General features: G+C 38.4%; 1 protein-coding gene across 7 annotated transcripts in view; it reads left to right on the top strand.

Moving 5' to 3' along the window:
• LOC106094892 (adenylyl cyclase 78C) overlaps nt 1-21,165 on the top strand; it is a 384,230-nt gene that overhangs the window by 181,219 nt on the left and 181,846 nt on the right. Inside the window, exon 1 of one of the 7 annotated variants that reach the window (XM_059361194.1) lies at nt 11,039-11,092. The exons of the other annotated variants lie outside the window; for them this stretch is intronic. The gene's annotated coding sequence lies outside the window, so the exon portion shown is untranslated. Of the gene's footprint in view, nt 1-11,038; nt 11,093-21,165 lie in introns of those variants that run through there. 7 annotated transcript variants of the gene reach the window in all.

Here is a 21,165-nt window from a genome sequence, read left to right on the forward strand (position 1 = left end):
TTGTTACCATCATATTTCGCCCTAACTTAAGCATCCCAACAATGTTCATTTCGTTTTGTCCATGATGCAGCCCATACACCGAGATGTCTAATTTGACTAGTACCAGTTCGCCTATCTGAAACAGGCCAACTTTTTTTTAACAATCGTTAAATTTCAGTATGTTCATTGTGGAGCTCGTAGAAGAAGTGGAGATCATAAGCAGCAAAATATCGCTTTCATACACAATGTGCTAAATTTAAAAGAACATTTCTCCATTTGGAAATCGCATAATTTTTGCTGTGGTTTAAAGGCTTTAAGTATCATGCAATTGACTTAATTTTACATATTTATGCAAGATATTATAAATCTCTTTTAAATAGCATCTGCAGCATCGCAACATACGAAGGCCTTCACTATGGGACGATTTGCTGGTGAGTCTTAAGTAAATGCTTTGTTTTCATATAAATTTATATTGTCTTGCACTGATATTTTTTCGTGAGTGTATAAAAATGTTTGCAATGATTCTGTGACTATTGCCTTGCAATAATAACAAAAACAAATTCATTGATGAATTTGTGTTTTCTTCTTTTTATAACTGGAGTAGAGCTCCCACGGTAATGACGTCACTGATGTCCAACAAATGTTCATTAGTAAAACCAGTTGATTCTAAGTGTTATACTCATCATTATTATCATGCGTGGGCGCACTGTCATTGCAAACGTCTTTATGATTTGATCTCAATTATCAATTTTACAAAATGTATGAGCAAGTGAAACAGAAACAACAGATATAAAATTGTTTCTTAAAGGGTTTGCCGAAAGTTAATGCAACTTCTTAAAAGTACCAAACGTTTGTTTTATTTCCATTGTTTCCCCCACTGCTCATTATGCGAATTTCAAAAAAGAATTTTGCCTACACATAAAAAAATTAAGTACACAAATCATTGAAGTTAAAAAAATGTATTTCATACGATTTGTGTAATTTACTTAGGTTTTGAGACTAATTTCTTTAAAATATTTTAGCTTTATAACCCTTAAAAATATCCTATGTCTTTGTTTAAAATCACATATCTCTTTGGATTTTTTTTTGTTTTTTTTTATGCAAATAATCATTATAATTTCTAACCTAATTCTAAGCTGCATAATTATTGAAATTTCATGATTAATATATTTTAAATATTTATAAAAAAAATAGTAATGGATTACTAACCGAATTTGGAATGTTTTCTTACTGGAATGTAAGTCGATAGGGATGGAATAATAAGCATCAAAGTTGGGGTTCTAGACTAAATCATTATGCCACTAGAACAAAGGAAGGTGAGGGTTATGAGGCAAGTCTCTCAACAACAACTGAGAGACCCAATATGATGGCTTTCGGGAAAATACTCATTTCATATAAAATTCATTTTTTTTTTCGTAAGATTAAAGCGGGTGTATTTTTTTTATTATACTGGCCCATGTAGTTTCTGTATCTCAGTTAAAAAAATAGGGAGTCTATAATAATAATTTTGTAGTGGGAACTTAGTCTATGAAGAGCAGGACGCGAACCCCCCACCCGACTGAAGTTAGCTAGAAAAGGCTCCCGTAGTCCTAACTCGGCATAGACTGAAGGATGCTTACAAAGTTTTTAGAACTCGCATCCAGACCCCTCCGTGGTCTTGTACATTACATAATTTGGCGCCCAACGTGGGGCCCGAAGGACGCTGTCCTCTTGGCTCTATTTTTTTTCTTTTTATCAATAGTAAGTAGATTTCATATAAATGCAAGATTTTGGACATTTTCGATTTGTGACTTCTGATCTTTGAATAGTTCGTAGAGATTTTCTGGAATTTTGGCGTTTTGAGGGCTCGAAACAGCTAACCGCTTATCTGCTGCTAACCTTTTCATCGTTTGGTTGAGATCATTTAGTTAGTGTTTAAATTTTTGTGCATTTTTATATCTTTGGCTTTAGTTTGTCTTGAGCTTAGGTATCAGTACTAGGGGAACAGTTAGGATATCAACAGTATTGCCGAGGGCATTCTGATGACCAATGTTTCTTTAGGGGGGTATGTGTTATGTTAACATCCTATTACTGGTTTGTTCGGCAGAACTGAATGTCACTGAATATGGGAGTGCTCCATAGACATGTTTTTGTACCCTGTATTTTCGTAGAAAGCTATTTTTTATTCCATTTTCTGTTTGATTTGCATTCCATGTAAGAAAACTAAATTTTATGATTTTTTTTTTTTTTTTGTTAAATTCATACTAGTTCATTTACTCGCTATATCGAGACTTCATATTCTTGAGTTATTTTTATACCCTCCACCATAAGATGGGGGGTATACTAATTTCGTCATTCTGTTTGTAACTACTCGAAATATTCGTCTGAGACCCCATAAAGTATATATATTCTTGATCGTCGTAAAATTTTATGTCGATCTAGCCATGTCCGTCCGTCTGTCCGTCCGTCCGTCCGTCCGTCCGTCCGTCCGTCCGTCCGTCCGTCCGTCTGTCTGTCGAAAGCACGCTAACTTCCGAAGGAGTAAAGCTAGCCGCTTGAAATTTTGCACTAATACTTCTTATTAGTGTAGGTCGGTTGGTATTGTAAATGGGCCATATCGGTCCATGTTTTGATATAGCTGCCATATAAACCGATCTTGGGTCTTGACTTCTTGAGCCTCTAGCGTGCGCAATTCTTATCCGATTGGGATGAAATTTTGCACGACGTGTTTTGTTATAATATCCAACAACTATGCTAAGTATGGTTCAAATCGGTCCATAACCTGATATAGCTGCCATATAAACCGATCTTGGGTCTTGACTTCTTGACCCTCTAGAAGGCGCAATTCTTATCCGATTGGAATGAAATTTTGCACGACGTGTTTTGTTATGATATCCAACAACTGTGCCAAGTATGGTACAAATCGGTCCATAACCTGATATAGCTGCCATATAAACCGATCTTGGGTCTTGACTTCTTGAGCCTCTAGCGTGCGCAATTCTTATCCGATTAGGATGAAATTTTGCACGACGCGTTTTGTTATAATATCCAACAACTGTGTTAAGTATGGTTCAAATCGGTCCATAACCTGATATAGCTGTCATATAAACCGATCTTGGGTCTTGACTTCTTGAGCCTCTAGAAGGCGCAATTCTTATCCGATTGGAATGAAATTTTGCACGACGTGTTTTGTTATGATATCCAACAACTGTGCTAAGTATGGTTCAAATCGGTCCATAACCTGATATAGCTGTCATATAAACCGATCTTGGGTCTTGACTTCTTGAGCCTCTAGAATCGATCTCTCTATTTTACTTTTTGAACTCACAAAGAGCGCAATTCTTATTCGAATTGGCTGACATTTTACACAGGTCTCAAACATATAATTTAATTGTGGTCCAAACAGGACCATATCTTGATATCGCTCTAATAGCAGTGCAAATCTTTTCTTATATCCTGTTTTGCCTAAGAAGAGATGCCGGGAAGAGAACTCGACAAATGCGATCCATGGTGGAGGGTATATAAGATTCGGCCCGGCCGAACTTAGCACGCTTTTACTTGTTTTTATGCTATGACACTTTGTGGGAAGGAAAATTGTGTTTCGTAAGACCCATTTTTTTTCTTCTGGAATTTCTTTTTTTTTATTTTTTTGTGATTGATATGGATCGCACACCTCCTGGTGGAAATCCAGCGACGGTGGACGCCCAAGTAGATGAGGCATCGGGTATGGCACCTGGTGTTATAGAACCTTCAGCTTGTCGTGTTTGTCGGGAAGTTATGAGTGAAGGACAGGACTGCCTCATTATTAGGGATTGTTCCCATCCTTTCCATAGACGTTGTATTGAGAAGTATTTGTCCAAGAATTCAGAATGTCCCGAATGTAAGAGACCCTGCCAACTCAATGAGTTGAGAACGTTGGTGATTTCTGCGAGATCGGCACCAGGGGGTAAGGGCCACCAAAAGGGAAAACCACGGGGTGCTATGGCTAAGCAGTACAATACCCGCAGCACGATTCGAAATTTATTTCATGAAACTCAGGGTTCCCAACTGGATCGAAGTACTAGTTCACAGATAACACCCGACCGTAACATGGATCGTATTAACCCTAACCTTGCGAATTATACTGGACCAGGTTTACCAAACCGTGTTGCTCCCGTTTCGATTGATTATGGTGAAATCAATCGGATGATAGAATCGAATTTGACCCGTTTAATAAGGGATTTGAATATTTTGCCCCAGGGTCATAATGTTCCTCCGGGACCGAATATTAGTCTGCAGCGGCCGGAGGGTAACGCACATCGAGAGGGAGGTAGTGGTATGCCAATTTCAGGGTCGAGTGGTGGACATCTTTTGAATTTATCACCTAGCGCGTTTTCTGGTTCGAATGCTAGTGGTATGCCATCTGACAAGGTGACTTCCATAATCCAGAGTTGGAACATAAAGTTCGACGGATCTTCGTCTGGACTAAATGTTGAGGAGTTCCTTTATAGGATTAGGTCACTTACTAATGACAACTTCGGTGGCGATTTTTCGGTCATAATTAGGAATTTGAATTCTTTATTGGTAGGGAAGGCAAAGGAATGGTACTGGAGGTACCACAAACAGACGCCTTCCATATCCTGGAACGATTTTTCCAAGGCTATTAGGGCCCAATATAAGGAGTTTAAAACTTCTTTTGACTTAAGGGAGGAGGTTCGTAATAGAAAGCAAAAGCCAAACGAAACGTTTGATTCGTTTTTTGAATCCATTTCGTCCATAATGGACCGGCTTCCGACTCCTATACCTGAAGATGAACTTTTGGAAATTCTTCCTAGGAACCTCCGCCCAGAAATTCGTCAAGACTTATTGTACGTAAGAATTAATTCGATATCCCATCTGCGTCAACTGGTTCAAACCCGAGAGAATTTTCTCAACGACGAGTACGTGCGGCGTAATTTGTTGACTCGTAACACTGCGGTGAATCCAATGCAACGAAGACATGTTGCGGAGATCGTGGTTGAAGGCGAAGTTAATGAGGACGTTGATTTAGTGCCAAATGTGGACGCCCTGGATAGGACGGGTGTTAGTGCAAGGTGTTGGAATTGTGAGACGGTAGGACACTATTGGCAGGATTGCCTGGAGGAGAGAACCATATTTTGCTATGGTTGCGGCGCGAAAGGGATTTATAAACCTAATTGTGTCGATTGCAAGACCAAGCGATCGAATACGGCAAAAAACTCACGACGGATGGGTTCTCAAAGAGACTAAGTCTTAATGAGAATCCTGATTTGCAATGTGAGGGACACCCGGATGTGAACTTTATACCTGACAATGACAAACCTGAAGACACGAACTTAGACCAATTTGATACGAAGAAAGGGACGCCTTTGGGTACGATTCGTTTTTTGCAGAGATCATCACATGATGATATATCAGATTTTATCGATAATTCTCGGATAGTTTATCCAAAATTACCGTACCACAGACGTTACGAGATATATATGAAGAAGCGAGACGAGATTTTTAACGTTTCGCAGATCACAAGGTTTGAACGAAAACGGCCTAAACGGTCTACAATTCGTATCAGGACATTTTTCAGACGTAGAAGACTGTGTAACAAACTGCTGGTTTCTGCGATAATTTCGAATCCAAATGATATGCGCTTTTACGCAAAGATATCATTTTTAGAGTTCGAAGAATATGGCCTGCTGGACACTGGCGCGAATGTCAGCTGTATCGGTGCTGACTTGGCGACCCATGATTTTTTTTGATCATCATAATTTTTCTAAATGTAAATCCCAGGTTCGAACTGCGGATGGAAGTGTACAGATAGTTCTTGGTTGGCTTGACGTTATGGTAACCTTTAAGGCTAGGACTGGTAACGTAAGGTTGTTCATAAAAAAATCTACGCCAAGAGTGATTCTTGGCGTAGATTTTTGCCGCACTTTTGGGCTATTTCCTGATATAACTGGATCTGTCGACCTATTAGTCTCTGACAGGACACCAGTAAATTTTTTGAATTTGTCTTCTATAGATCGGAATTGCAAGATAGGGCCTGACCTTGAGCGAACAGATCGTTTTCCATTGAATGACCAACAGAATAGACAATTGGCAGCAGTTATTGAACTATTCCCGGATTTTGAAAGCCAGGGGTTAGGTAGAACGAGCCTTATTCAACACACGATTGATGTTGGAGACGCTCAACCTATTAAACAGAGGTTTTATCCTGTTTCCCCTGCAGTGGAGAAATTGATGTTTGGAGAGATAGACAGGATGTTGACGTTAGGCGTCATCGAACCGTCCAACTCTCCTTGGAGTTCTCCAATGAGGTTGGTAATTAAACCGAACAAGGTTAGATTGTGCTTAGATGCCCGGAGACTCAATTCCGTAACCAAGAAAGATGCATATCCCTTGCCTAGCATTGAGGGAATCTTTTCACGATTGCCGAAGGCAAACTTAATATCTAAATTGGATCTAAAAGATGCCCTCTGGCAAATTAGCCTGAACGAGAAGTCGAGGGCGTTGACGGCATTTACAGTCCCGGGAAGGCCACTGTACCAATTTGTGGTAATGCCTTTTGGGCTCTGTAATGCCCCGCAGACAATGTGCAGGCTAATGGACGAGATCATACCACCAGATTTGCGTCATTGTGTATTTGGCTATCTGGATGATCTCGTTATCGTGTCAGAAGATTTCCCCACGCATCTCGAGGTATTGGCAAGAATATCATCACAGTTTCGTAAAGCCAATCTAACCTTGAACGTGTCTAAGAGCAAGTTTTGCGTAACGACAGTTAACTATTTAGGGTATGTGATTGGTAATGGAGGCATTACTACAGACCCCGAAAAAGTTTCTGCCATTACCAACTGGCCTGTCCCCCGCAATCTGAAACAGGTGCGAGGTTTCTTGGGGTTAACTGCATGGTACCGCCGATTTGTACCAAACTTCGCCTCGCCTCAGGATGTTGACGTTAGGCGTCATCGAACCGTCCAACTCTCCTTGGAGTTCTCCAATGAGGTTGGTAATTAAACCGAACAAGGTTAGATTGTGCTTAGATGCCCGGAGACTCAATTCCGTAACCAAGAAAGATGCATATCCCTTGCCTAGCATTGAGGGAATCTTTTCACGATTGCCGAAGGCAAACTTAATATCTAAATTGGATCTAAAAGATGCCTTCTGGCAAATTAGCCTGAACGAGAAGTCGAGGGCGTTGACGGCATTTACAGTCCCGGGAAGGCCACTGTACCAATTTGTGGTAATGCCTTTTGGGCTCTGTAATGCCCCGCAGACAATGTGCAGGCTAATGGACGAGATCATACCACCAGATTTGCGTCATTGTGTATTTGGCTATCTGGATGATCTCGTTATCGTGTCAGAAGATTTCCCCACGCATCTCGAGGTATTGGCAAGAATATCATCACAGTTTCGTAAAGCCAATCTAACCTTGAACGTGTCTAAGAGCAAGTTTTGCGTAACGACAGTTAACTATTTAGGGTATGTGATTGGTAATGGAGGCATTACTACAGACCCCGAAAAAGTTTCTGCCATTACCAACTGGCCTGTCCCCCGCAATCTGAAACAGGTGCGAGGTTTCTTGGGGTTAACTGGATGGTACCGCCGATTTGTACCAAACTTCGCCTCGGAAACTTTTGCTATTACCGAGGTATTAAAAAGTGCGAAGAAATTTCAGTGGACACCTCAAGCTCAGATTGCGTTTGATAGACTCAAACGACTTCTTACTTCCACCCCGATTTTGTCAAACCCGGACTTTGCCAAGAAGTTCTATCTCCACTGTGATGCAAGTGACTACGGTATTGGAGCCGTACTTGTGCAGTTGGATGATGAAGGACATGAGAAGCCGATAGCTTTCATGAGCAAAAAGCTAAACACCGCACAACGCAACTACAGCGTTACGGAACGCGAGTGTTTAGCTGCTGTGGAAGCAATCAAAAGGTTTCGGTGTTATTTAGAACTTCAAGATTTTGAGGTTATAACTGACCACTCTAGCCTTCTATGGCTAATGCGTCAACCCGATTTGAGCGGTCGTTTGGCTCGCTGGGTTTTTAAGCTTCAGCCGTATAGGTTTACTATCAGCCATAGAAAGGGCAGAGAGAATGTGGTCCCTGACGCCTTATCGCGAATACCAGTAGACGAGGTATCGTCTATGGAAATCGTGGAGGCAGAGATTGATCTGGAATCGAGACATTTTGAGGATGAGGATTATGTCGATTTGCGCAGAAGGGTTGAGGAAGATCAAGCCAGATTCCCTGATATAAAAGTCGTTGGAAAATACGTCTATTTTCGAACTGAACATTATTCAGGTGAGGATCAACAGGAACATCGCTCTTGGAAACTATGGATTCCAAATAATCTTCGAAATGACACGATATATAGGGCTCATAATTCTGCTGTCGCCGCTCACGGGGGTATGCATAAGACCCTGGAGCTGCTACGAAGAAGTTTTTACTGGCCTGGGATGGTGAAGGATGTTAGGGAATACGTAAGGAACTGTGAAGTGTGTAAAACCACTAAATCACCTAACGTAGTAATGAAGCCTCCCATGGGGAATCACATAGCTTCCGTTCGACCATTCCAACGCCTTTATATTGACCTGCTCGGACCTTATCCAAGGAGCAAGTTAGGTTTCATTGGTATTTTGATTGTCCTCGACCACTTAAGCAAATTTCATTGGCTATGTCCGCTAAAAAAATTTACATCGATTGCTATTAGAGATTTCCTTCGGACCCATATTTTCCATACCTACGGCGTGCCTGAAACCATTGTTTCAGACAACGGTAGCCAGTTCAAAGCTAACGATTTAAACGCCTTTTTCACCAGTTACGGCATAACCCATATGTACACTGCATTTTACTCCCCGCAGGCAAATGCCTCGGAGCGAGTAAATCGTTCATTAATTGCAGGGATAAGGGCTTTTCTGAAACATGATCATCGGCAATGGGATCAAAATCTTAGCGCCATCAGCTGCGCTCTTCGTAATTCCTACCACCAATCAATTAATTGCTCACCATATCATGCCTTATATGGTTTTGATATGATCACTCACGGATCATCATACGGCCTGTTGAGAAATTTGGAATTGCTTAATGAACCCACTACTGATCTTTGCCGAGATGATCAGTTGCTACTACTCAGGATTGGTTTGCGCAAGCGCATCAAGGAGGCTTTTGATAGGAACCAATGCCAGTATAACCTCCGTACCCGACCTCAGACTTTTAGGGTCGGCCAAGAAGTGTATCGGCGTAATTTTGCACAAAGCAATTTTGAGAAGGGCTTTAATGCAAAATTGTCACCCGTATTCATTAAGGCGAAAGTTCGTGAGAAACTAGGTAACCACTATTATGTGCTTGAGGATATTAATGGCAAAATAATAGGAACATTCCATGGGAAGGACATTAAGGCGTAGACGTCCTTTTTCCAGTTAATTTGCCTTTGAGAATCAAACAAATTACCTGGTTTTGTAGTGGACGGCTCAGGCTAATTTCAATCTTTTTTTTTGCCTTTTCTTGGTGATATCATAATTGGAGAAGAGATTTTCTTTTACACAAGGGTATAATTTATTTACGCATACATTTTGATCGTAAAGTTTTCTATATTTTTTTTTTCAAATTTACAATATTTTGCACCAAAAGAAGAATGTGTCATGGAATCTTAAATTTTTTCCTTTATTTTGAGTAATTTTTTCTACCCTGATTGAATAAATTTGGTTGGCGATAAGGTTGTACCGTTCCCATTGAATTTGTTTTGTTTTTTTTATATCTTCTATAGAGAGTTGTAAAAACACTCTCTTGTTTTAATCAGCCTCTGCCCGATTCTCAGCTGACTGCCTGAATTTGTACTTCATTTCACTCAGACCACCCTGTAGTGGCAGCATTTTTCTTGGTAAAGCCTAATTACCGAATGATGACTTCAGACCTGAAAATGGTACATTGATGTTGCAAAGGGTACAATCCACATTTTGACGTTTTGCTTTGGTCATACCTAATATGTAAAACCAAGCCCCAAAATGATTGCAAAATTTCGAGAGACTTCCTTTCTGTTTGATTCTTCGAAGTGTTCGGCTCGATATTACACGAAAGATAAATTATAACCTTTTGAGTTAATCTACTTTTTATAGTGACAAAGTGCAACAAGTTTTGATTTTTACAATCATTAATTTTTATACACGAATCGTATTTTTTTGGAAAAGGTATGTTTTCCGTTGATAGGCTGTAAAATGTGCAAATTTCCTAAGAAGTTATTTTCCGTACAGCTCTCCCCTAGTTTGACTTTGGTTGCTAAAATTAGGTTAATCTTATCACGTGGCACTGGACTTATGTCCAATGTCCTATGCCGCCTGTCCAGAATAAGAATATTTAAACCTATTATCTACTGGGAGGCAGCATCCATCACAGGCAGACGTTCTCAGACCGACACTGGTACGCTTTTGTCCATATCAGACCTTTTTGGTTTTGCGAGGAGGCTGCTCTCCCGAGTGCTTTTGTCCACAATTGTCTGCCAGGGAGAAATCAACAGAAAGAACACTGATCGAGCCAACACTGAACACAGCAAGTCTCATTGAAATTCTGATTGCTGCTGGAGCCCACGACGGTAAGTGCCGCAACAGAACAAGCAGATTGATAAAACTTCACCTGATGCCGAGCATACCCTGGAATTTCTAGTTAGACCATTGTCATCTTAATATAATATCATCCTAATATTATACATCACAGTTACTAATGTCGGCTTTGTTACCATCATATTTCGCCCTAACTTAAGCATCCCAACAATGTTCATTTCGTTTTGTCCATGATGCAGCCCATACACCGAGATGTCTAATTTGACTAGTACCAGTTCGCCTATCTGAAACAGGCCAACTTTTTTTTAACAATCGTTAAATTTCAGTATGTTCATTGTGGAGCTCGTAGAAGAAGTGGAGATCATAAGCAGCAAAATATCGCTTTCATACACAATGTGCTAAATTTAAAAGAACATTTCTCCATTTGGAAATCGCATAATTTTTGCTGTGGTTTAAAGGCTTTAAGTATCATGCAATTGACTTAATTTTACATATTTATGCAAGATATTATAAATCTCTTTTAAATAGCATCTGCAGCATCGCAACATACGAAGGCCTTCACTATGGGACGATTTGCTGGTGAGTCTTAAGTAAATGCTTTGTTTTCATATAAATTTATATTGTCTTGCACTGATATTTTTTCGTGAGTGTATAAAAATGTTTGCAATGATTCTGTGACTATTGCCTTGCAATAATAACAAAAACAAATTCATTGATGAATTTGTGTTTTCTTCTTTTTATAACTGGAGTAGAGCTCCCACGGTAATGACGTCACTGATGTCCAACAAATGTTCATTAGTAAAACCAGTTGATTCTAAGTGTTATACTCATCATCATTATCATGCGTGGGCGCACTGTCATTGCAAACGTCTTTATGATTTGATCTCAATTATCAATTTTACAAAATGTATGAACAAGTGAAACAGAAACAACAGATATAAAATTGTTTCTTAAAGGGTTTGCCGAAAGTTAATGCAACTTCTTAAAAGTACCAAACGTTTGTTTTATTTCCATTGTTTCCCCCACTGCTCATTATGCGAATTTCAAAAAAAGAATTTTGCCTACACATAAAAAAATTAAGTACACAAATCATTGAAGTTAAAAAAATGTATTTCATACGATTTGTGTAATTTACTTAGGTTTTGAGACTAATTTCTTTAAAATATTTTAGCTTTATAACCCTTAAAAATATCCTATGTCTTTGTTTAAAATCACATATCTCTTTGGATTTTTTTTTTTGTTTTTTTTTATGCAAATAATCATTATAATTTCTAACCTAATTCTAAGCTGCATAATTATTGAAATTTCATGATTAATATATTTTAAATATTTATAAAAAAAATAGTAATGGATTACTAACCGAATTTGGAATGTTTTCTTACTGGAATGTAAGTCGATAGGGATGGAATAATAAGCATCAAAGTTGGGGTTCTAGACTAAATCATTATGCCACTAGAACAAAGGAAGGTGAGGGTTATGAGGCAAGTCTCTCAACAACAACTGAGAGACCCAATATGATGGCTTTCGGGAAAATACTCATTTCATATAAAATTCATTTTTTTTTCGTAAGATTAAAGCGGGTGTATTTTTTTTATTATACTGGCCCATGTAGTTTCTGTATCTCAGTTAAAAAAATAGGGAGTCTATAATAATAATTTTGTAGTGGGAACTTAGTCTATGAAGAGCAGGACGCGAACCCCCCACCCGACTGAAGTTAGCTAGAAAAGGCTCCCGTAGTCCTAACTCGGCATAGACTGAAGGATGCTTACAAAGTTTTTAGAACTCGCATCCAGACCCCTCCGTGGTCTTGTACATTACAATATCATAACAAAATACTACGTGCCAAAATTTATTCAAATCGGATAAGAATTGCGCCCTCTAGAGGCTTAAGAAGTCAAGACCCAATATCGGTTTATATGACAGCTATATCAGGTTATGGACCGATTTAAACCACACTTAGCGCAGTTGTTGGATATCATAACAAAACAGCACGTGCAAAATTTCATTCCAATCGGATAAGAGTTTCGCACTCTAGAGGCTCAAGAAGTCAAGACCCAAGATCGGTTTATATGGCAGCTATATCAAAACATGGACCGATATGGCCCATTTATAATACCAACCGACCTACACTAATAAGAAGTATTTGTGCAAAATTTCAAGCGGCTAGCTTTATTCCTTCGGAAGTTAGCGTGCTTTCGACAGACAGACGGACGGACGGACGGACGGACATGGCTAGATCGACATAAAATTTCACGACAATCAAGAAAATATATACTTTATGGGGTCTCAGACGAATATTTAGAGTAGTTACAAACAGAATGACGCAATTAGTATATATATCCTATGGTGGAGCGTATAAAAACAAATCCTCTTGGTCTAATCAGGACACAATTTCAATAAAAAATTAAACTTTTTCTATCTTAAGATAAAACTTCAAAAGCATTATTTTCTAAAAACAACATTTTTACCCATTCACGCCTGGCGCTCGATATACTCATTATATTGAGCATTTTTTTAAAAGTAGTAATTTCTTAAAATTTTTTCAAAAAAATTTTTTGTTATTCAAGTTATTCCTCCAAATTCTGTTGATATTCATTCTCATGGTCATTAGCCCGATTCACTCTCCTTTGGGAGTAAAAACGTGAACATAATTCATTGCAATAGGGAACCATAATATCGATTTTAGTACAGTTCGAAGAAGAATTTAGGGAATAGTGTGTTAGCAAACAGTACAAAATTTAGCTCTGACTTTATGACCAAATGTCAACGCCGATGGGTCAATTTCTTCACCAAGTAGCGAGCACAATTTTCAATAAAAAGTTTGAGGTATCCTTACCAATTTCAAGTAACAGTATAATTTTGGCGCAGGTGGGGGTGGGAGAGGCTTATCCCTGAATTAAATCCTTGCTGTGCCTCTGATGGGAGCTGTATCTAAATCTGGACCGATTTTGATAAAATTTGCACTCGTAATAGGATGTCAAATAAAACATCTCATGCTAAATTTTGTAAAGTTCGGACATAAATTGTGGCCTTACTAGGCCACTATTGATGAATGAAAGGTATATATGGGAGCTATTTCTATATCAGGACAGATTTTTACGCAATTTTTAGCACGTATTGGGACGTAATACGTGTTAAAAATTTGTAAAGATCGGAAATTGTGGCACCTACAGTAATTAAAATCCTCAACGGATGAAAGATATATATTAGAGCTAAGAACGTAGCTAGGGAGAAGGGCTATCGAACCCGAGCACTTTTCTATAGACAAACTTTTATATATTTTTTTTTTTTTTTTCAAAAATAAAATTTCAATAAATTTCTCCAGAAGACTGAATTTTAATAATTTTTTTTTCAAAACAAAATTCTCTGAGAACATACTTTTACCCAGAGTTGGGCCTACCTCAAATCTATTTTTTAAGGCCAAAATTTAAAAAAAAAAATCTGCTTAATGCATTTGCGACACTACATTTTGCCTAACTTTTTTAAAGTCTTTTTATTTTGCCTTTCTATTCTAAACAGACTCAAAAACAAAACCCATTGGTTTAATGTGGACACAATTCCAATAACAAAATTAAATTATTTCTATGTAAAGATAAAACATCCAGGACATTTTTTCAAAAGACAACATTTTAATGAAATTTTTTCAAAGCGCAAATTTCAATGAAAAAATTTCAATAAAATATTCTGTAGACCAAATTCTAATACATTGTCAATCAATAAAATTCAAGTTTTATTATTTTAATTGAAATTTTATCCGCTCCGCTGCGCCTTCTTTTACTTTATAAGGAACAAAATTATTCTTTGAATATTTATTTTCGACATTTAAAGGGTTTTTAGTGAAATACCATGTTACGAAAATAGTATATGCATACCGCTTGACTAAAAGTATAACAATATAAGTGCCTTTATCTGCATTCCATATGATATTTATTGGAGCACGAATTCGCTCGGAGGGTTTAATGCCATCGGACATATTCTCATGATGTCCGATTTAGGAGAGTTTTGGGGGTGAGGTGGTACCCTAGACACTTGGCTCTGAAACAAATATCAGCATCGTGCTATTGTCTCAAATGCCATTTATTTAAACCCCACATTGCCATTGGACTAAGTAGAGTTTATAGGATTAGGCATCCCAAAACCTAACCTAACCTAATCTTTTGCTTTTTTTTGGGAAAAAGACCCCTAGAAAATTGGTCCCGAAAGTGGGTATCAATTTCGTGCTCTACTCCCCAATACCTTTCATTTGGGCCCCACATTGCATTGTCGTTAAATATGGGTGTTTTGGAAAGTTGGGTGGTGCCCCAAACACTAAGCCGTGAAAATATATCATCATCGTGCTCTAGTCTTATGTATCTATATATTATTTATTTGAACCACATATTGGCATTAGCCTCGAAATTAGATATCAAATTCGTTTTCAAATCTCAAATACCTTTCATTTAAACCCCTTATTGCAAAAGTCAGCAAATAAGTCCGGTCTGGGGTATAGGCCCCAAAAACTATTAATATCGAGCTCCACTGCCTTGAAGTGTCTTGGTGAGCAAATACGTCCTATTTGGGGGACGTTCGGACATTCGGACAGTTTGTCCCGAATGTTGATATCAGATTCGTGGTCTACCACCAAATACCTTTCATATTTCCATAATCGGCAAACATGACCGGTTTGGGACCTTTCATTTGAGTCCCATATTGCAATGGTGGGTAAATATGTCCAATTTAGGGGTGTTTTGGGGTGTTTGGGGGTGGTCCCCCAAACACTTGGTCCGACAATTGGATATCAGATACGTTATCTTATCTTAAATACCTTTCATTTGAGTCCTATATTGCCATTATTGGTCTATATATATATATTTTGTAGGTTTTGAGGGTAAGACGGCCTCACAGGTACCCCATCCACGATTTGGATATTAAGTTTGGTTTAGTATAAGAGAGCACACAAAATTTCGCTTAAATCGCACCACCCATCTCCGAGTTCTGGCGTTTTTGAAAATGAGGGTAAGGGGGAGAGTCCGCTCCCCCTTCAGATATAAAAAAATTTAGTACCCTATTTTCACCACGGGATCATTATGCACCATCAGTGAAAATTTCAAGAAAATCGATTCAGCCGTTTAAGCGGTAATACTTGTTAAATTATTTTAGTTCTTAGGATTTGGCCGGTGATTTGGGCCCAGTGAAATATTTGTTAAAATATGTTCAAAATATACTATTTGAATTCTTGATTTTTTCCAGGTTAGTGTTTGCGTGTTTGTGTTTCAATACCGGGACAGACGAAGCAATGTATCATTTAGAATTATTGTTCCTGAGGAAATTTTTGTCACGGTAGGGGTCATTAAAGTTTCGATGTTAGAACGTTAGAACTACTTCATTCTCTTAGATTTGGTGGTGGATTGGAGTAGCCAAACTCTTTGCCACTCCCGAAAATCACATTGGAGTTACATATTGCTATAGTCGGTATATATGGGTGGTTCAGGGGGAGTTTATGAGGTGAGGACTCCCTGAAATACTTGGCCATGAAACAGATACAGATTTGAGCCCCTTTTTGCCATAATACACAAATATGTCCAGTTTTGAGGGCTACGCAGGGTTGGGCGGCCACCCACGTACTTACAAACAAACAACAAATTTTGGAACAGGGGCTTACTTCTCACATATCAATGAGTGCAGTCCGCTTTAAGTTTAAAGCTCTAGGATAAGGGGCCTCCTTTTTATAGCCGAGTCCGAAAGGCGTGGCGCGGAGGGAAGTTTTAAATGGCATAGTACCTCACAAATGTTGCCAGCATTAGGAAGAGAAAACCACCGCAGAAAATTGTTTCTGATGGTCTCGCCAGGATTCGAACCCAAGCGTTCAGCGTCATAGGCGGACATGCTAACCTCTGCGCTACGGTGGCCTCCAACAGATGTGTACTAAACTTCCAAATATTTTTCGTTTGATACCCATTGTCCCAATCGGTAAATTTGTCCTGCTGGGGGTTTTAGTTGGTGGGTTGGACTCTCAGACACCAAAAAATTATTTTTTGTCTCAGATTTGTATTCTACTTTTGAATGCCTTTTATTTGATACCCATATTACTCAAAGCGGTGAAAGTGTCCTCTTGGGGCTTTTTTGGGGGTGGGGCCCTCCGACACTTAGGGTAACATTTTAATGCCAAGTTCGTACTCTTCTCTCAAATACCATTCATTTGATACCCATATTGCCCAAAGCGGTGAAAGTGTCCTCTAGAGGCTTTTTTGGCGGTGGGGGACCCCCCGACACTAGATGTGACATTTGTACACTAAATTCGTACTCTACTTTTAGTTACCTTTCTTTTGATACCCATATTGTCCCAATCAGTGCACATGTTCGTTCGCAAACGTGCTCTATTCTCATATATCTATATATCATTTATTTGAACCCCATATTGCCATTGGCCTCAAAATTGGATACCAAATTCGTTTTCTAATCTCATTTAAACTCCTTATTGCAAAAATCAGCAAATATGTCCGGTTTGGGGTATTGGCCCTAACATCTAAAATATTTGTTTCCACTCTCTTTAAGGCCCAAATTGTCTTGGTGAGCAAATACGTCCTATTTGGGGGTTGTTATGGTGGTGGAACGTCCCCTAGACAGTTGGTCCCTAATGTTGACATCAGATTTATGGTCTACTCCCAAATACCTTTAATTTGAGCCCCATATTGCTATAGTCGGAAAACATGACCGGCTTTGGGAGAAGGGCGGCCACTCAGTGAGTTGGCCTTGAAAATATATATCGGATTCGCGTTCTACTCTAAAAACCCTCTTATTTGAGCCTCATATTGCAATAGTCAGCTAATACTTCCTACTTGGTTGTGGTTGTGGGGGTGGGGTGGCCCCAATAGACACTTTTCCCGAATATTGATATCAGATTCATGCTTTACTTCCAAAGACCTTTCATTTGAGCCCCATATTGTTATGGTCGTAAATTTTTCCCCTTTGGGGGATGCTTTTGGTGAGAGGAGGCCCCTAAACACTTAGTCCCATTCTACACTCAAATACCTTTTATTTAAGCCACATATTGCCATGGTCAGTAAATTAGTCCTGTTTGGGGGGTGTTTTGGGAAAGGGGTGGACCCCACTTGGTCCCACATTTGGATATAAGATTCGTATTCTACTCGTAAATACCTTTCATTTGAGTTCCATACTGGCATGGTCGACAATATGTCCAATTTAGGGGTGTTTTGGGGGTTGGGGTGGTACCCCTAACATTTGGTCTGCCAATTGGATACCAGATACGTTTTCTTATCCTGAATAGCTTTCATTTGAGTCCCATATTGTCATGATTGGTCTAAATATATGTTTGTAGGTTTTGGGATGGGCCGGCCCCCCTAGGTACCCCATCCGAAATTTGGATACCAATTTTTTATTTTTAGGGTACTATATAAGAGCACACAAAATTTCGCTTAAATCGCACTACCCATCTGCGAGATCTGGCGTTTCTGAAAATTTGTGTAAGGGGAGGGTCCAAGTTATTTTAAGTTATCCCCCTAATTATTGATAGTTTTGATTTAAATGATGATATAATTGCACTGCGACCTAGCTCCAAGATAATGTACATGGTAGGGAAATTTTTGGTCAACAGTTTCAAATTTTTAGACGTATCGTAATGGTTGTTTCAAAAGTAGAGGAGGCGGGGTACTTATAGCTGTGTCTTCTCTATTTACGGCAGAAGAAATTTCTCTCCCCTTGTCGCTTGATAATGAAATTGTTGCTGTTTCAGTTGAGTTTTTCTTAAGAATTTAACACTTTACATCATATTCTCATATGTTCCACCTAGATCGAGTGTTGATATATAGTCATCTATTCTTTGTGCATTTGAATCAGAAAAGTCTAATAATATCTTAATAGCTCCCGGAATTTTTAATTTACCAAACATAAAATCGACTTGTAGTCCAGAGACTAATGATCCTTTAGCTACTGCAACTAGTTATAGTACTAACCAATGTTTTGGTCCATTATTTAGTTCCGGTTTAACACAAATTAATAATATTTATAACTTCTTTGGTAAACTTCTCCACCTTATATTCGTAAGTCATCATTACGATTTTTTGGTTTTTCCATGCGATCCTTTAGTCCACCCTGAGAATAAATATCATCCTACAATAAAGGTACAATTTTCCTAAGTGTCCTCTTCTAAGGATTCACCTAACTCTTATTTGGATGAAACTAGCTATTGTTTCTCTCAAACAGACTACAACCAATTGGATTCATTTGTAAGTTCGACCGATTGGACTATACTTCGATCTTTGGAGTCATTAGATGAGATGATCGAAATGTTTTACTCTATTTTGAAAAATGGAATATCTAGAGCTGTTCCGAAAAAAAACTATATCCAGGAATACTGTTCCCCCGTTGAATTCTGCTGCTTTATAAAGATTAAAGAATAGGAAAAACAAGTAAAAGCGTACTAAGTTCGGCCGGGCCGAATCTTATATACCCTCCACCATGGATCGCATTTGTCGAGTTCTTTTCCCGGCATCTCTTCTTAGGCAAAAAAGGATATAAGAAAAGAGTTGCTCTGCTATTAAAACGATATCAAGATATGGTCCGGTTCGGACCACAATTAAATTATATGTTGGAGACCTGTGTAAAATTTCAGCCAATTCGTATAAGAATTGCGCCCATTGGGGCTCACGAAGTAAAATAGAGAGAACGATTTATATGGGATCTGTATCGGGCTATAGACCGATTCAGACCATAATAAACACGTATGTTGATATTCATGAGAGAATCCGTCGTACAAAATTTCAGGCAAATCGGATAATAATTGCAACCTCTACAGGCTCAAGAAGTCAAGATCCCAGATCGGTTTATATGGCAGCTATATCAGTTTATGAACCGATTTGAACCTTATTTGACACAGTTGTTGAAAGTAAAAATAAAATACGTCATGCAAAATTTTAGCCAAATCGGATAAGATTTGCGCCCTCTAGAAGCTCAAGAAGTCAAGACCCAAAATCGGTTTATATGGCAGCTATATCAGATTATGGACCGATTTAAACCATACTTGGCACAGTTGTTGTGTATCATAACAAAACACGTCGTGTAAAATTTCATTTCAATCTGATAAGAATTGCGCACGCTAGAGGCTCAAGAAGTCAAGACCCAAGATCGGTTTATATGGCAGCTATATCAGGTTATGGACCGATTTGAACTATACTGAGCACAGTTGTTGGATATCATAACAAAACACGTCGTGCAAAATTTCATACCAATCGGATAAGAATTGCGCACTCTAGAGGCTCAAGAAGTCAAGACCCAAGATCGGTTTATATGGCAGCTATATCAAAACATGGACCGATATGGCCCATTTACAATACCAACCGACCTACACTAATAAGAAGTATTTGTGCAAAATTTCAAGCGGCTAGCTTTACTCCTTCGGAAGTTAGCGTGCTTTCGACAGACAGACGGACGGACGGACATGCCTAGATCGACATAAAATGTCGCGACGATCAAGAATATATATACTTTATGGGGTCTCAGACGAATATTTCGAGTAGTTACAAACAGAATGACGAAATTAGTATACCCCCCATCTTATGGTGGAGGGTATAATAAGCTTTATAATAAATTGTGAAAAAGTGCTTCTTCTTTGGATTTTGTTAATAACTCCGTCATAAGATTGGAATATACAATCTTGAATAAAAAACTATATCATAGCTTTATATCGAGAATGAAGAATGAATTGATATCTAATCCTAAATCTTTTTAGTGTTTCATTAAATCTAAGCGTCGATCTAATGATTGTCCAAAGAGGTTACATTTCGGAAAAGATGTTGCAGATTATGAGATCATATATATTTGCCTCATTTTTTAAAACAGCCTATTCTGATGAAGTATATAATATTAATATATACAACACTATCCCTATGGCATTGCGGAATTTTCGTTCTGTTCCATTATTAGATGTTTTAACAGTGTTACGCAATCTGAAATGCCTAAAGAAAACAACGGTCTCAAGCCTGGATAGAATCCTTTCGTATATAATGTTTAGTAAGAGTCTCTGGATACTGGCTATTTACCACCAATTTAGAAAGAATCTTTAATTGTTCCTTTATTTAAATCGAGTAATAGAACTGAAGCATCAAACTATAGAGGAATTGCTAAATTGAACACAATTCCAAAATTATTTGAAAATATGGAGACTGAGGTATTATCTTTCATCTATTTTTTGTAAACTTCAACATGGCTTCCGTAAACATCGGTCTACTGTATCTTTTGGAATTAACTACAATTGTGAATAAAGGGTTAAGAAGTCGTTATCAGATGGATTGTATTTATACGGACTTCAGCAAAGCTTTTGATAAGGTTAGTCATGAATTGTTGTTATTGAAGTTGCATCTTATGGGGGTTGGGGGTTGGGGGTTTCCCAACGCATTCTTGAACTAGATAAAATCCTACCCAATGGGCAGACCTCAAATGGTGAAAATATGGAATGATGTTTCTAATAAAATTCCCTCAAGGAAGCCATCTCGGACCAATTTTATTTACATACATTGTTTATAAATGACCTGCCTAATGCAATACTTCAGTGTAAGGTTCTAATGTATGCAGATGATGTAAACATTTTCTATTATTTTAATGAGGAGGCAAAACAACGCATATTTCAATCTGATCTCAACGAGTTTTATAAATGG

The sequence above is a fragment of the Stomoxys calcitrans genome, chromosome 1 (genome assembly GCF_963082655.1).
Source record: "Stomoxys calcitrans chromosome 1, idStoCalc2.1, whole genome shotgun sequence".
In the NCBI taxonomy this organism is placed as follows: domain Eukaryota; kingdom Metazoa; phylum Arthropoda; class Insecta; order Diptera; family Muscidae; genus Stomoxys; species Stomoxys calcitrans.